Source organism: Amphibalanus amphitrite, unplaced genomic scaffold (assembly GCF_019059575.1).
Source record: "Amphibalanus amphitrite isolate SeventyFive unplaced genomic scaffold, NRLGWU_Aamphi_draft 001120F_arrow, whole genome shotgun sequence".
Lineage (NCBI taxonomy): Eukaryota > Metazoa > Arthropoda > Thecostraca > Balanomorpha > Balanidae > Amphibalanus > Amphibalanus amphitrite.
Window position 1 is genome coordinate 107310 of NW_024882614.1, and position 17907 is coordinate 125216.

Consider the following 17907-nt stretch of genomic DNA (forward strand, 5'->3'; position numbering starts at 1 on the left):
TCAGATCAGGCTCATTTTTGGTTTCCACACTCGTGAACAGATGCTCTAGATACCTTGAGGGTACCAAACTTGTACTTTGATTTTCAGGTCAGGGTCAGGTCATCACAGGTCACGAAAATATTATATCATGCGTCGGTCACGTGACACATGTTTTATGGTCCATTTAGGCCATAGATTTCGAATTTGATGTCGTCTGTGTCATTCAAGGTCATTTTGAGTCGAAATTAGCTTAGGTCAGGTCACTTTCAGGTCAAAAAAGGTCAAATTTTGAAGTTGAAATTTTTCAACAAAAAAGGTGTCTATTGGATGCAGTTTGAGCTCAGGAACACGATGGTGCCATTTATATTGGTGTACGATGCCAAATACGTACTGAAAAATTGATTTGAAAAATTAATAATTGTGATTTTTTTGCAATAATGCGTATAACTTGGCCATTTTTTAAGATATTTAGCTAAATCTTGCTAGAGTTAGTCATAATCATGCGTTCTGTCACATATATTCCGGTTTTTTCGAAAAGTCAAAAACTTTTTGAAAAAAAATATAAAAATATAAATTTTGAATATTATTATATAAAATTTTCGAAATTTTCAAAATTTTGAAAATCCGAGATAGCAGTTTGATAGCGCGGTCAATTCTGAGTCCTTTCATGCAAAGAAATTGGATCTAGCTTAAAAACTGAGCTCTTGGGAGCGATTGCCGTGGTTCAATGTTTGGCGTCGAAATCGGACGAACATGACGTCACTCTGACGTCATTTCCGGCCGACCTATGGTAGCTACGAAGTTCAAATTTTGACACAAGGTGTCAAATTGATGCAGCCGAAGGTACTGAAAGTTTGGCGTCGATTCGTCAAGCGGTTTGGAAGTTATTGCAGAAAAACGGGAGGGGGGGCTATAAATAGCCCCCCCCCAGTGGGGCGCGGGTTAATGTAAACAAAATCCATGATACCTACAGTTCAACTGGTGACGATAGTGACGCAGCCAATTTTCATCATAAATAAATGTTTAACACAACAAATCTTGATAAATAATTACTTACGAGGCACACTGATAGATAGCAGACACCACTGTAATGATATCGCGATGAAAGCTAAGTAAAATGTCCATAATTTTACGGAATCATTGACACGTGTCACGCCTGTCACGTGGCATGGCATCACTTCCACTATGGTAGCCTTGAAGGCGGCGGCCATTTGCATTTAGGCACGAAACGCACGGAACTGCATAAAATAAAGTTTTTTTCTTTTTTGCTCATGTATACTTAATTTAAAAATATGATGCTCATATTTTGGTTTCTTTAAATTAATTCAAGAAAGATTGTACGCCGCTATCGCTAAAAAATGAAGAACCAGAAAAACAATGTTGCTCAATTATTTTCAATTGTTATTGAGCCACATCGGGTTTTGGCGCAGCTGCGACATTTAAAAGTTCTTAGATGTCTTGTGTTCAGTTTTTAAACTGCTATTTGCGAATCAAGCCAAGACCTAATTATATTTTAGGAATGCTTTTGATTACATTGCTAGGGATTTCTTTCTGTTGAGGAGAGCAGGAAAGAGAACACTAAGTAAAGAAAATAAATTATCCACAGGATCTTTTTGATGTTGAACGAAGTTGAGAATTTGTGGGGTGATGATGAAGTGATAGATGCTGCCTTCAATATTAGATGATATTGGTGAAGCTAGTGCTATAAAAACAGGGTTTTGACCTTGGGATAAGGTAACTGCATTGCAGTGAAATGGAGAGCAAGACAAGGTCAAGAATATCAATCACAGACTCCTCAAAACAAAGTCAAATTTGTTACCTACCAATGAACGCTTTGGAAATTTTGAGTAAGGTAGTTAGAGTATGTTTTCCAGTATACAGTGAGTTAAACATTGATACATGTTTAATGCAATGTATGTAATGTTTAATGTACATGGTTTGCACATTAGCTTTTTTGTAAGATAATTATCCTCATGGTATTGGAATTTGCTGGCACTGATAAGTTGCCATTTAACATTGGTAGACTGATGTGTTTGATGTTGCAGTTAATGTGTTTGCCCATTTGTTATGACATCATGCATTTGGGAGAAATATGTCATGGTTGTCCTTTTTCTTCATCCAATGTCATTTAGCAAATCAAATTTGAGTTCAGAAGGTTTATCAAAAATGTTTTAATTTTTTTATCACAGTAGTTGACTTTCATAATACCGACAAAATACCAAATGCTTTTGGTATAAAATACCGAATACCGAATCGGTATCGGTTCGGTATTGGTATACCGAAATTTTGGTAACCGATTGACACCACTAGTGCACGCAGGACAGCACCGGGCAGTGCCGGACGGCCAGACAGCACCGGACAGCACCGGGCAGTGCCGGGCAGCACCGGGCAGCACCGGACAGCACCGGGCAGCACCAGACAGCACCGGACAGTACCGGGCAGGATCGGACAGTGCTGGGTAGCACCGGACAGTGCCGGACAGTGCCAGGCAGCACCGGACACTACCGGACAACACCGGACAGTACCGGGCAGCGCCGGACAGTGCCGGACAGCATCGGGCAGCACCGGGTAGCGCCGGGCAGTGCCGGGCAGTACTGGAGGTACCGGCGAATCGCTGGCTGAGCATTCGGGCGCGCCCGACGTCCTGTCGTCCCTGCCCAGCTAAGCCGCCTCACAGTGCCGCGTGCAGCTGCCTAATGACGCCGTGCACCGGCCGGCCGGCCGCTCTATAAGGCAGTGCCCGGACCTGACGGCACTTTTCACCATCGATCATCACTGGCCGGCCGGCCGGCGGGCGCCGCGGCTGGGGGCCGGGGGTTGGCAGGGGGGGGGGGATCGCGGCTGGCGACCGTAGCCCGTGATCCGGGGGCATCGGCGGGGCCGGGGACTGGGGGCAGCCCCAGACTGGGCGGCTGGGGAGGGGTACAGTGGTGGCGCAACTGGTACTGACCCGTGCAGTTTGGAATGGAGTATGGACAGACGGCGCCCACCTTCCTGCCGTCCGTACCCTCTGCTGCTCCCCGTCCGACCGGCTGTCCGTGCCTCCTCGACTCTGACCGACTCCTGGCGAGTCGGACCGACTCCGCCCGATTCGGCCAGACGCGGCGCGACTCGAGTCTGAGCTGTGGCCATCAGTATGCGCGGCGCCTCTGACCGGGTGGCCACTTGTCGTGTGCACACCGGAGGCGACATTTATCGCCCCTTGCTCTGGCCGGAGTGTGAATACGGCACCCGGTGAGTCGCTGCAGCGAGAGGCGGCGGCGGCTCCGCCCGGCACGGTGCCCCGGCTCCGTCCGGGCCCTGTGCCGGCACCGTCCCGTCCGGGCCCTACCCCGGCAGTCGGCGCCGTCCCGGCTGGACTCTATCCCGGTCATTTCGCGCTGTTTTTTTTTGTGCTTCAAAAAACTGCAAAATGCAAACGCCTCTAACGGCGTTACAAAGAGTATATGCGTTCTTCTACCTTGTCATTCAAATGGATATCTCGGTTTTTCGGAAACTTTGGATTTTGATCTTTTTTTTTTGGGGGGGGGGGGGGGGGTTAAACCGTTAGGTATACAATACAAAATTGAGCTTATGAGAAAAATAGGATATATGTTACATATTTGTGCACTCACATTCCAATTTTTAGAAGAATCGGTTAAAAACGTAAGAGTCATTCAAATTTTAGTGTCGTCACGACGCACCAATTTGTCAAAAAATGGACTTCTTATGATGTTTTGGACCTCGTACGGGAGTAAACATAGCCAAACATAGCACTATTTGAGCTGTCGAGAAAAAACTGCATCAGATATGTAGACACATTTTGGTTCTAAATAGGTAAGCAACTTCAAAATTTGACCTCACTTGACCTGACATTGACCTAACCTCGACCTGAACTTAACCCAAATGTGGTCCATATCACTGAGTATGCCCAATGAGCACTATGAAAAATGACCCATAAAACATGTGTTGCAAGTTGCAACTCGCTCAATCACATATCCTGTTCTACAGTTCGTTTTTGTGATCTGATCTGACCTCGACCTTTGACGTTAGCATGACATTGTATGCAATGCATCTTGTCTTGGTAGCCTAAGAACACGCTTTTGACAACCAGTCTCAGTCCATTCTTCTCCAACTGCGCTCCCAGGCCGATAACGTGCATAGAAACTTGCAGTTTTTACCCGCGACCTGACCTTGACCTGACCTGAATAATTAACTGGCGGCTCTAAATCGCAGAGTTAGGTACAACACAAGGTCAAACAGTGATTGGCAAATATGGCGGATTGAAACAGACGCGCCAAAAATGCAAGCGGTACCGTGGTTTAAAAATGTCATTATCTTTATTGTTTTGTTTGTTTTTCTTATTTTGGTTAAGTTATTATTTTAAAATTAAATATCTTTGTTTATTGTACCTAATTAAATTAAATCTTTTAACAATTTTCTTTCAAAGCACCAATCCATTTATTGAATGGCCAGCTGATTGTGACGCCCAGAACCTGCAGAAAAGTCGCTTTCCTATCGCCATTTTCGAGTCAATTCGCCGAATTTAATCAAATCACGCTAATTCCTAGTGGAAAATGGAAGCCTTTTCTCTCCGATAAGTGGACGCGAATCGCGATACCGCAAGTACCGGCTTGTTATACAGTTTTTCACCCTTAGTAGCGGGGGCTGCATTTATGCCCATATATGGTCATCAAAAGTCCATTTATTGACCAATCAATTTTTTATTTTCGCCTCGTAGTTTCCCCAACTGATTTGTGGCCTGTGGGTGATTGTCACAGGGGAGCACTGCCGCTTCAACCCTATTGGCCGTAGTGTCTAACGGTGGCGGCCATATTGCGCAGACCAGGAACCGGCTGCCGCCTGTGTTGAGGAATAGGGAATTCGGGACCTCGATTCACGTTTGCGGCCGCCGTATCCGTTACGATCAAGCTACGTAGATACGGAGCCCGGCATCTTACGCAGAATTGAGTGGGAAACACGATCGTATCTTCAGAATTCCTCAAATTTACTCGCCGGACCTACATTTGCCCCGGCCGAGGGGGTTGATTGAACCCACCTCGCTAATGCGCCGCTAATTAAACTAGAATTAAGCGGTAAAGTGGTCGTATGCGGCAAAGTATAATGCAGAGTAACTTGTAGGAGCCCGCTTTAAAGGTCTCAGGTCAACCGGTGACCTCTGAGGTCAGGTCAAGTGATCTAGGTAAGGCACGGTTCGGTTTTTGGTAAATAACTTCGCCAAAAATAGCCGTAGAGCCGCGATTTTGGCATCATCGTGTTCAGCTAGCTCAGGCGCATCGAGTGATATACTTTTTGTTCGGGTCAGGTCAACTTAGGGTGTTGACATCAGGTCAAGGTCAGGTCAGCACCCCCAGGTCACGAAGTTAGTCGAAAGAGGTCATGTCGCATATCATTCGATTCGGCAGGTCTTCCTGAGTCCATTGGTGGCTTTCCCGACTCGCTAGCTCAATTTGATCGGGAGTTATTGGAGAAAAATTGTGACCCTTGTGACGTTACAAATGACGTCACGCAAGGGCAACAATGCAAATATGAAGCATAGAACCTTGCAAGGAGTGTATGAAATCATGATTCTATATGCTTGAGATAGTTTTAGATCATTCTCGGCGCCAAAATAGCATTTTTCATGTTTCCCCATTGACTTATAAGGGTTTAACGTATTAGTTCCTTGTAGCTGAGGATTTTTTAGGATTTCATCTTGTTCTCCACTCAATTCTGCGTAAGATGCCGGGTTCCGTGTCCACATAGCTTGAACGTAACGGATGCAGCGACCGCAAACGTAAATCGAGGTCCCGAATTGAAATTCCCTATTCCCCAACACAGGCGGCGGCCGCTTCCTGGTCTGCGCAACATGGCGGCACCGTTGGACACCATCTGGCGGCCGATGCGCCTTCCACATTATAGAGTTCAGTGGTGATTGTCATACACATCTCTTTTCGTCAATAATTTATACAGCCTTCGCTATATGTCTGTCACCTCAGAAATAGTCACATTGCGATGACTCTTTCTTGCTGCGCACTTCACAGAAGATATATACACAAATGGTAATCATTTGTCTCCGATGCTGCTTCCGTTTCTTAACTCTTCTCTCTCTCTCTCTCTCTCCCTCTCTCTCTCTCTCCCTCTCCCTCTCTCCCTCTCTCTCTCTCTCTCCCCTCTCTCTCTCCCGCCGGAACCACTCTCCTCTCGCTGCAGTCGCTGCTGTCAGTGCTAGTCCCCTCCCCGTGCCGTGCCAGCCAGCCGGGTACCCACCGGAAAGGGCCGCCTTCCGGGGGCGGCTCAGCCGACGGGACGACTTGACTTTCAATTGAATCGCAGCTGATTCAGCGGCGGCTGGCGGTCACCGCGCGCTCAGATGACAAAAAGCCAGAGCTTCGAGTGACGGCAGGCGGGGGAGGGTGGTCGCCGGGGACCGTCGGAGGTCGCCGAGTCCGCAGTGGGGCCACCTGATACGACCTCTAGCCGAAACAAACGCCGCACGGCACTGTGCTCACTGCTCACTTCAGTGCTCAGGGAATGGGAAAGGTTGGAATGGTCCTGGGGTTTGAGTTGAAAAAAAAAACAGATAAAGCACTTGCCAAACCTTGTGGCGCATCAGCATCAGCAGTAGTGCGGGCTTTTAGATTGCGCGTAAATTGTTCTGCAGTTTCTTTTCTGAAGTGCTGTTCTGTTCAATCTGTTCACGGGGACAAGTTCTGCCAGCTGCCTCGTAAGGCACCTGGTAGCTCTCTCCGTCTGCAGGAACGGAGTCGGTGCGCGCCTATCGCGCGGCGGAAACGTGTGGCGGAGCCGTGTCCGCCGGCCGCCAGAACACCGCCGCGACAGCCGTGTCCGCCGGCCGCCAGTACACCGCGGCGACAGCCGTGTCCGCCGGCGGCCAGTACACCGCGGCGACAGCCGTGTCCGCCGGCCGCCAGTACACCGCCGCGACAGCCGTGTCCGCCGGCCGCCAGTATGTACACCGCGGCGACACTACATAGTTCTTCCGCGGGTCAGGTCATAGGGGACAAAATCACCCTGTCTGCGCCTGGTCATAGGGGACAAAGTCGATTGATCCAGGTGCAGTGGAGCTTCAGTCCCGTCTCCTTCAGAGCTGCTGGAGCTCTGTAAGCCGGGACTGAGGGCGCTCCAATCCTCATACCAACTGTGGTTCCTCAGATGTCTCATATAGTCATTACGTCTTATCCAATAGCACGTAGCACTAGACTTGCCTGCATTGACAGGTTATTATGTTTGATGTGCCACAATAAGCAATTGGTTACATTGCCGGTAATTTAACGAATGACTATTATGCACATTGTGGACCTATGGACACATTTCTTTCTTTAGAGCCAGTTGTGGACCTAAGACACACAGAGAAGCAAATGAACTTATTCTTCGCCAATCGTCATTCCTCAGAAATCGTGCAAATAAGGAGAACCTATTCACCCAGGACAGTGTGTTAAAAGTGGTCTTCAATGGCCTAACTTGTATGATGACACACGCCATTGTGAAGTGTGATGAAATGGTCAGGGGACAAGGACAATCATAATCCAATTTTATAGCGGTTGGCTCGACTCTTGTTGTTCGCAGTTAGGCATTTTTAATTGGAGCTAATAGTCCGAAGGAAAAGGAAAGTAGTCCAGGGAATGCGGACACAGATTATCGCCACCAAAGTTGGCGGAGTTTTCAGTTGACGAGGATAATGAGCCAATGATGAAGGACGAACGATCTGAAGGACGCATGTTTTTGGCTGCACTGCAGTGGACGGATTAGCAGAAAGTGCATCAGTGATTATAAGTGTTCCCTTGTCTTTGTATAGGGCAAGTATTGATGAAATAGCATTTGCAGTTCAGAGAAGGATACTTTTGAACATGCAGCCTTCATTAGTATATGTAGAGCTGGTATACCAACACTTTTGTTGTTTTGTATGTAGATTCTGTTTAAACACTTCACTCGTGGCTTAACCTTCGCCCCAGTGGGGGGGAGGCATACGTTACCACCCTGTCGCGTTTTTTGCGTGTGAATAAAAAACCGCGGCGCGTAGCGCCGCGCCGCTTGAGGTACCTTTTGGTACATCAATTTTGGACGATGTGTGAATTTTTTTTCATGGCATAGACCTCTACATACCTGGTCATGTCAGGTCAGGTTACCAGGTCAAGTTAACTGACCAAGCCTAAAAAAGTTTGCAATCATGTCCAGCCTCACTGGCGGATCCAGGGTGTCAGCGCGGGGGGGGGCATACCAGGTCACGGAGCCAAACCTAGGGTGCCCCCAAATCCTGTTTTCTCATCGGATTTAGGCCACTTTTTTTCGTCATAGCCCTGACACGAGTTTTTTTCTAAAAAAAAAAGAAGAAATGGTAGGACACCTGACCCCCATTGGCAGATGCAGGAGGAAGAGGCTTTTGGGACAAACACCCGGGCAGCGCCAGAAATCGACGAAAATTGGTGGGGCCGGTGGGGCCCTCAGAATGACTGGTGTATAGAGCCGACCCAGGGCCGCCGGTGTGGAACCTTAACCCTCGCCGGCCGAGGGGGGGGGGGCGGGTGCCGCCCCCCCCCCATAGGGTTTTTTCGCGATAGCTCCGAACACGCTGGCGATAGAGAGCTGAAACTTGGCATACCTGACCTTTGATCCAAGCCGGATCTTTTGACACCAACCGCATTTTTGGGTCAGGTCAGGTCACTGACCTATGACGTCATAAGTGAACCTCTGCACGGTCTTCAGATGTCGCAACTTCGCAACGCCCTCACTGCCAGAGGAGATGTCACAGGGAAATGAAACTTGCAGGATCTAGTATCCATTATGAGTCCCACAACTTGTATATCTCGGATTTTTCCTTAAGGTCATATGAGGTCAGGTCATTTTCGTGACCTCACCATTATAAGTCAATGGGGAAAAATGAAAACTGCTATTCTGGCGCCGGGAACGATCTCCAACTATCTCAAGCACACAGAACCGTGATTTGATGCACTCCTTGCAAGGTTAGATGCGTCACTTTTGCAATGTTGACCTTGCGTGACGTCATTTATGACGTCATCAAGGTCATATTAGTTTTTCGTCAATAACTCTTGATCAAATTGAGCTAGCGAGTCGGGAAAGCCACCAATGGACTCAGGAAGACCTGCCGAATCGAATGATATGCGACATGACCTCTTTCGACCAACTTCGTGACCTGGGGGTGCTGACCTGACCTTGACCTGAGGTCAACACCCCAAGTTGACCTGACCCGGACAAAAAGTATATCATTCGACGCGCCTGAGCGAGACAAACACGATGCTGCCGAAATCGGCGCTCTGCGGCCGTTTTTTGCGAAGTTATTCACCAAAAACTGAACCGTACCTTGGGGCACTTGACCTGACCTCAGAGGTCACCGGTTGACCTAGGACCTTAAAATCGGGTACCAATCTCTGCGTCTCGTAACGGCGCACACGCTCGTTTTTTCTGCGACGCGCTAGCTCCACCAGGGGCGAAACGGCGAGGGGGGGTCGTACCCGCCCCCCCCCCCCCCCTCGGCCGGCGCGTATGTAGAAAACCAATACGTCCGGCGAGGGTTAAGAGGTACTGGCGTGGGACCATCAAAGGTATCGGTGTGGGTTCCCCAGAGGCAGTGGTGTGGGGCCCTCAGAGGCACTGGTGCAAGAACCACAAAGGAGCCGGTGTGGGCCCTCTAAGGTGCTGGTGTGAGGCCCTCACATGGACGTCGTTGTGGTGCCTCAGACACTGGTGTGGCGCTAAGCCCACACCATTCACAGATGGCTGTGTGTGGGGCCCTTGGAGTTGTTGGTGCGAAATGCGAATGCTAAATAACCCAGTAAGACCTCTCAGAGACCGACAAAGGGCCCTCAGAGGCCGGTAACGGGCCGTATGATGCCAACAATGGGCCTTCACAGGCCGGCAAGTGAGCGCCAGCAGTACCTATCTTCAGGAGCCTTGTGGAGTCCTTAGAGATCGGCATGGTACTCTCAGACGCCGGTAACCTGGCCCTCAGAGTCACCGGTGTAGGACCTACATAGTTACCGGTGGCTGACTGCCAGAGGCACTGGTGTGGGGCCCAGAGGCGCCGGTGTGGGACCCTCAGAGTCGCCGATGTGGGACCTCAGGAGACACTGGTGTGTTAGAGGTGGCGGTGTAGAGCCCTCAGACGTGTCTGTGTGGTGCCCTCACAGTCGCCGGTGAAGACTTTCAAAGGCATCGTTGTGAGAGTCCTCACTCCTCAGAGACACATGCATGGGGGAAAGGGGTCTTCAAGAGACCAGCAAGGTCCAGCAGAGGCCTTCAGGAGCCCTGTTGGATCCTGGAGACCGGCGTGGTACTCTCAGGCGTCACTGGGAGCCCTCAGAGTCACCAGTGTGGGGCCCACAGAGTTGCAGGTAGGTAGCCGTCAGATGCGCCTGTGTAAGACCTTCAGAGGCGCCAGTGTGGGGCTCTAAGAGCCGCCGCCGATGTAGGGCCTTAAGAAATATTGGTGTTAGTCCCTCAGATTGGCGGTGTTGGGCCCTCAAAGGCGCCGGTGTGAGACCCTCACAGGCGCCGTTATGGACCCTCAGGGACACTGGTGTGGAGCCGTTCCATGCGGGTATGGGCCAGGACCCTAATTAGAGCTGACGCTTAATAGGTCAGCAAGGGCACTCTGAGGCCAGCACAGCGCCCTCAGAAGCCAGAGTGGGGCCATTATGGAGATGTGTGATGTGTGGCGACTCAGGAACCCGTGACTCCGTCATCCGTGAGGTGCTCTCACGAGTCCTGCGGGTCTTATCTCAGTCGAGATAAGGCACGCTTGGACCCTGAGCGGCCAATTGGCACTGCAGGGCCTCTCGGGTCCATAGGGCACCATGCATCTAATGAGGCGGCACGCGCCCCTTGTGCCCCCCCCCCCCCAGTTACGCTGCACTGGCTGCGGCCATACAGGTAAATCATATTCTAACCGTCCCTATTCCCAAGCATAGGCGGCGGCCGATTCCTGGTTTGCGCAATATGAGTGCCATCGTTAGACAATACGGTCAAAAGGGTTGAAGCAGCTTGACTCCCCTGTGGTAAGAACTAAGAAGCAACATACTTTTAGACAAAATAAAGCAATGACAACTAAATTGAGGTTACTAAAACGACTCTGATCACAAAAGTAGTTACTAGGAAGTCTTTCTAATCCATTTTTATTTAGTTCCTCGTTATAGGCGTTAGAAGTGTAAGTCTGAACGGGGGGGCATACTTGTACTGAATGCCCTCCCCAGGCTCCTGTCGGGGGGGGGGGGGGGGGCATATGCCCCTAATGCCCCCCCCCCTGGATCCGCCAGTGTCCAGCCTGCAGTGTTTGTCAGAAAGGTTAAACTTGGTGGATTGCATGACGTTATGGGCGCCTACAGTTTGCATATCTCGGATTTTTTATATCCGTGACCTAAGGTCAGGTCAGTGGCGTGACCTTTCCATTACAAGTCAATGGAGAAAAATGAAAATGCCTCTAGATCCGTGTGTACGCATAGGAAATATTTCAGAATCACAATGACTTGGACCACCCGTGATGACCAAGGTGTCATTTTTGCTGATAGCCTATAGAAAGGTAATCCGAGGTCATTTGAGGCTACAAACAGATTTTTGCCAATAACTCGCGATTGGAAGGAGATAGAACGCTGAGGATGGTCTCATTGTGTTTGTCTTGTTGCGACGCATCGACTGATATGCAACATGACCTTTTCCGGTCAGGTCATGACCTTGACCTGAGGTCAAATTTTCAAGTTGACCTTTCAAGGTCAAATTATAGTTCATTCGACGCGTCTTGGCGAGAGGAACACGATTCTGGCAATATAAATTTCGTGGCTTTTTGTAGGCGAAAGTTATTTATTTATTTTATTTTATTTATTATTATTTTTACGAAAAACACTTTTCGTAAAAACAGCTATTTTTTGGAGTTTTTGCCCTCTGGAGGCTAAACCGTTGACCTGAGGTCAATTTTGATAAGACCTTATCAAAAGAAGAGTTCAAAAGCTATCGATTGCTTTTACATGCGTTTTTCTAGCTACCATAGTTCCTGAGATAACGAGATGTTTTCTGAAAAATATAATGATCATTGGCAAATTTTGACCTTTGATGACCTCTGGTGACCCCAATATTGCTCTAAGATGAAAAATGACTGAAATACTTTCAAACGTACGCATTGAGAGCTATCGACTGCTTTTTACCGCGTCTTTCTAGCCGCTCTTAGTTTTTGAGTTAGAGGTGGGTGGTAACATATGCCCCCCCCCCCCCCCACGGGCGAAGTTGGCTGAGACCGCCACTGGGGCGCGGGTTAATTGTATTTGAAATAAAATTGCAAGAGTGATATATTTGTAATTTTCTTCCTTCTTACTATTTAGGATTGATTTGTTTGTTCATGACGCAGAAAAAAGGCCCTATCACGTGAATTTAGATATCACAAGAAAGCAGTAGATAGTTTTTAGATAGGACCTACTCTTTTTCTCATGAACACAGAACTGAAGCGCTTTTTGCAGCTCATTGGGTGGCAGCGGGCACCGCTCAGGTGTTTACCGTAAATGTACATACATGTAGGTAGTGTGTTGCCAATGGGAAAGGGGGACTGCGAGAGGAGGTGCGCGCAGAGTACAACACGGTAGCACTGGGAGGTGCACTGGCGCGTCGTCTTGCATCAGCCCGGCGCTCTCGGCTCCGTCTATCAGCTCAGACAGCTTCCTGCACGTCGCCGGTCCATCCGGCGGCGGGATCCTGCCCGGTCGGCGCCCCGGCGCCCCGGCGCGCCCCAGTGCAGTGTCCCGGCGCCCCGGCGCCCCGGCGCGCCCTCTTCCCGGCCCGGCCGGCGCCGATAGTGTGGGCTCGAGCACACGTCCCGACCGACCGGAGCACGTGCCCGAGAGCTGCACTTCCTGCCACGTCCGGTCTCCAGACGGCTCCTTCATGGCAGTGAGATCCTCATAGAATTGTTCGAGTCAGCCCTCTGCCCAGAACACTTAGGACGCACCCATAGGCGTAGGAACCGGGGGGCCAGGGGGCCCAGCCAGCAAATCGGAGCTTTCCCCGTACGGGGAAGGCCTGTGGTGAGCTTGGGGCAGGCTCGGGGAAACCCCAACCGTTCTCCTGGGGAAAACGGAGCGTTCGCTTGGGATTTGAGACACTTTGTACGGGGAACTTTATGCGGGATTCGTACGGGGAAACGGTATAACTGCCCAAGCGTTCCCCAAACGTCCCCCAAGCTACCCCCGCGCCGACTATGGTTAAAACCCGTTGTTAAGGTCGGTTCCCCGTACGGGGCTTTCGAACATTTTCCCCAAGAAGATCCTGTGCGAGCCCCGCACATTCCCCCACCCGGCTATACGGGTTTATGCTTACTGGAGACCTTCCCCGATCGGGGAAACCGTGATTTTCCCCTAACGTTCCAAGACCTTTCCCCCGCGCGAACCCCGGCCGTTCCCCGACTTGGCAATGGCCCCACTGCCTTGTCTGCTTTTTTCCCCGTACGGAGAAGCCAGTAAAAACCGCACTGGGAAACATATCCGGGTCCCATTAAAATTGACAATGACTATTTATTTTGTCCGTAAACATACAAATATTTGTATACACATACTTGTATAAATACAAACAAAATTGTCCACTTGTTTCCCCGCAATAGGGAAATGATAAAACCACACAGGAAAATAATTAGAACCAATCCATTTGGCTATGCCTGTTTATTTCCAGACTTTCAGGACGCTTCAGCGACTAGATCACTACACAACAGTCGGCCAAGCATGGTATGTACACTCGGGGGCAGATTGATGTTCCACCACTCCCTACCCATCGGGCGATCCCATGGCTCAGCACTGGCTGCTGCCAGTGTTGCCTGCCTTCAGCACTGCTCAGCACTGCCTGCCCGTGCCAGTGCTGCCAGTGCTGCCACTGGCAGCTGCCAGTGCTGAGCCATGGGAGCCCGATGGGTAGGGAATGGTGGAACATCAATCTGCCCCCGAGTGTACCACCACAGCCTATACTATTTTTATGTGGAGTCCTTCATTTGATGAAAGGTTAACATAGGTACTTGATATACTCGTTACAAATCAAGACAAACACTAAAAAGGTTATTATTCACTTAAAATACATTGTGAACGCTTAGCAGGTGGCAAACATGACATACAGCAGCAGCACAGCAGTGACAAACAACAGGTGACGAACACGAGCACTGGTAACCGGTCTAACCCCAGTTCTAACACGTCGAACCCCAGTTTTTCCTCTGCAGTAGGAGTCTGTTCAGCAGATTGAGTACGACGGCTTTGCTGTAGTCTCCCTACAGCTGGTCCCGCCTTCCGATCAGTAGTGCCCTGGATCCACAACCCGAGTCTTCCTTCTGGCTGTTTCAGACACATCTCAGCGGTCAGCTGCCGCTGAGAGCCACCTTGCTATGATCCATGTCCCAGCGCATCTCCAGGAATTCTGCGGCTGTGGACAAAAACAAAAATATGTGCACTTGTAGGTATATCAATCAGGTTTTACAGCTAGCTACTACATGAAATGTCCTTATATGGAAACGTCAGCTTACGCTGAAACATGTTGAATGCCATTTTATAAAATTACACTTATTTATAACTTTTTTCCACGAAAAGTGCTTAAAAATTGAATGTGATATACTTAGAATAATTAATTAAATTATTCTTAAATTATTTAAATCAGGAAATAAAATTCAATAATTAGATTTGTACTTCTAAACATTTCTCATTCCAGGAAAAGTCATTAGGTAATAAATGTTGTACGTCTATATTACGCCTTACGAAGTTCCTCGCGAAAGCACTTGACAGATAAATGAACGCCGTTTGACAATTAAAATCGGTTGCTATATAGTTTTTCAAGATAACAATCCCTTTCACAAGCAGAGCTGTCTAGTAGAGCCGCTGAAACAGGCTCTTCCCGAAGACAGAAAATGGAATGCGAGAGCCTATTCAAATGCATGTTATTTATTACAATCGCGTCAATTGTTCGCACATCCCTGTAAGTGGTTGATGCGATCGTGATTTCATGTGTTTAATTAATGGGCTCTCGCATGAGATTTTCTGGCTGTAGAAAGAGTGTGTCTCAGCCTTTAGACTTGGGTGAAGGACAGGTTGTTCAACAGCTCTAAGCTAGCCCCCACCCCCATAAACTGCTTACCATCTTCGCCTGGAAGTCGCTCTTCGGTTGCTCATGCGAGCAATTACGCATTAACTCCACGCCGGGTTCATACTGCTGTTGTGGGTTCTGCCAAGTCCCGTCGGAAACCTTCCGGTCGTAACCGGCAGACGTCCCTCTAGAACAGAAGCAGATGAAGCATTAGGCTGATGACATTATATTGTCCGGGCAATTTAAGGATAATCTCAGACGGAGGTTGATGACCTTAGTCATTTTTACGTCATATTCTGCATATCCTAGACAGTTATCAAGATATTGTGTGTATCGAAAGCTTTGTCTTTTACAATAAACTTGAGTTAGTATCGTCATTTTATATCTGTCATGGATTCGTTACAATTAAGTGCTTTAGTTCCTTACCAACACAGCATAGCTTCCTCGTCGAGCTGCGTCCTCCGTTGTTGCCGAGTCCAGCTTCTCACGCACTGACCCCAGCGGCCAGCGGTAGATCACGACTTTGAGCACAGGTCAGTCAAGCGGTCACCACATCTCGCCGTTCACCGTCTTCGTTCACAGCTCTGTAGTGTCGCCGCACTCTTCAGTGCCAACCATGGTCTGACCTGGAGCGGTACCTAGCCCACGGCTTGCTCACACAACCGCGCGGCGCAGTGACTCTGGACCGACTTCCCCCGTTCGTCCCGTCTGACACGTCGGCACGGCCCCATTCACGATGACAGATGGCGACAGGAGACGCCCCTCAACCAGATGTGCGGACGGAACCGACGGCGGCCGGTCGTTGCTACCCCTCCCCTCCCCTCGCTGCGTTGAGGCGACACATGTATGTCGTAGGCAGTGTGACGTGTGTTGTTGAAATTTTGATGCTTTTGTAATTTCAATGCGATGAGTGATGACAGAAGAAAGAAAACGTAATGTTTATGCCACAGCAGTGCGAGAAGAAACAAAGATCCTGAAAGTTGTCAAAGTTGTTTTTACCTCATGAAATAAGGGCACCAACGTTCGTTCAAAATAATGACGTGTGCGTGTCCTCATCCTCACGGCTTAGCAGGCCCCGTAAACCAAGACGGCTTTACCTCTCTTTTAGGTCGAAAATTACATACATCAAATGCCTCAATCAAATGTCTGCGAATAACCGTTTTCATGATAGGTAACTGGTACACAATTGGTAGGCATTTGGTCCAGATGCGGTGCCGATTTGATCAATTATATCAGACATTATTTTCGATTAAAACACTCAAATAAATAGGTATATGATATAAAGATATGAAAAAGAAATTTGGTGCAAATTTGGTCAGGTTTGATGCATTCGCCAGATCACCTGTCATGAAAACGATTATAAAAAAATTATATCGTTATAGGTATCGTTTTATCGTTATATCGTTATAAAATCGTTATATCGCTAATTTTTTTATTAATCTCCCTTCAATCGATGCATGAACCTATAGCTCTAGAACTGCTCCTAAGACTGCTTTTAGCATTCCCAAGATGCATTTTTCTTTATTGAATACTTGTGGAATTACATGCTGGAAGTCGATCTCAAGACGTCCTACTGGCGGTTGGGATTCGTCTGGGGATTAAGTGTAAAATCCCGAGCGGGGAATTTCAACAGTTCCCCTACTTTTCCCCAATCAAACTGTTCTTGAAAATGGGTCGGGGATAACGCACCCTTCCCCGTTCGGGGAATCTGATCTTTTACCCGACCGAACCCCAACAGTGGGGTTTGATTGGGGAATGCTGCTCTTTCCCCGTACGGGGATCGGTGTAATTTCCCCATGTCTTTTGAACATATTACCAATACAGTCGGGGAACGGATGGGGAACACGGACCGTTCCCCGATCCGATAGGGGAATTGTACGTTCTCCCCAAGCTTTCCCCAACACTGTCCCCGCACTTTCCCCAACCGAATTGCTGGCTGGGGGGCCACGGCCACCCCACCATTTTGGAGTGGGGGGGCCAGTAATGTGTGTGGCCCCCCCACTTTTGAGAGCACTCCAATGTCTGAGATTCGCTCTTTACTTTAAACACGATTCAACCAACTAAACACAAAAAGATGGGCCACGGTGCCGTTTCTGTCGACCCCCACCAAACACGATTTGGCAGCACTGTAATGACGCCTGCTGGGCGTGAAGTTTTCCCTTCACCATAGGGTTTACACACAAACTGGTCAAAGTTTGAGCCAGGATATACTAGTCTAAAAATGCAAAAAACGAACAAATTTTGGCATCAATAGATTTAGCATTTCATCGTGTGCGTCAAACCGTCCATCATTTGACCTCAAAGGAGGTAAAAATTGTTCAAAATCGAAGTTGAAAAGATGCTTTCTGAGCACATAATCTGGTAGCAATCACGTGACCTGCTATAAGCAGTTTATCGATAATTTACAAATATAATTATTAATATGCTGCTTTAAACAACATTAATCATACATTTTGAGCTTTCAGTACTTTAAATAAGGTCAAAACATCGCAAAACACAAAAGTTAATACAATAGTCACGTGGGTGTCAGGAAATGTCACAGGTGCGTCAAATTTGTGACTGGGGCTTTACTGGGCTTTACTTTCAAACATCGGATCTACCTGTTTCTTATAGGTATCTTGGTTTCTGTCACGGATAATCTGTGCTTTGCAGGTAGAATAAACACCGTCTAAAACATGCAGCAGTTTAGCGATTTAGCGCGTAAATTTTCAAATTCAGCGCAGAAGAGACATATCTGATATGTTTATTGCGCCAACCGGTTTCGTTTTGTGGATCTGGTCAAGGCACTAAGATGAAGATCTGGTTTGAGTCAGGTAGAATTTAGAAATGAGATGGATATAAGAAGTTTTTTTGCGAAAAAGGTGGGTGTGTATC

At 48.4% G+C, this 17907-nt stretch overlaps 1 long non-coding RNA gene across 1 annotated transcript; it reads right to left on the minus strand.

Moving 5' to 3' along the window:
• Positions 1-13921: 13921 nt before the first annotated feature.
• On the minus strand, positions 13922-15842 carry LOC122370298. The gene is made up of 3 exons (XR_006254548.1): positions 15460-15842; positions 15085-15220; positions 13922-14379 (listed from the first exon to the last, which is right to left on the minus strand). It is a non-coding gene; the product is annotated as an uncharacterized LOC122370298 (long non-coding RNA).
• Positions 15843-17907: the final 2065 nt, after the last annotated feature.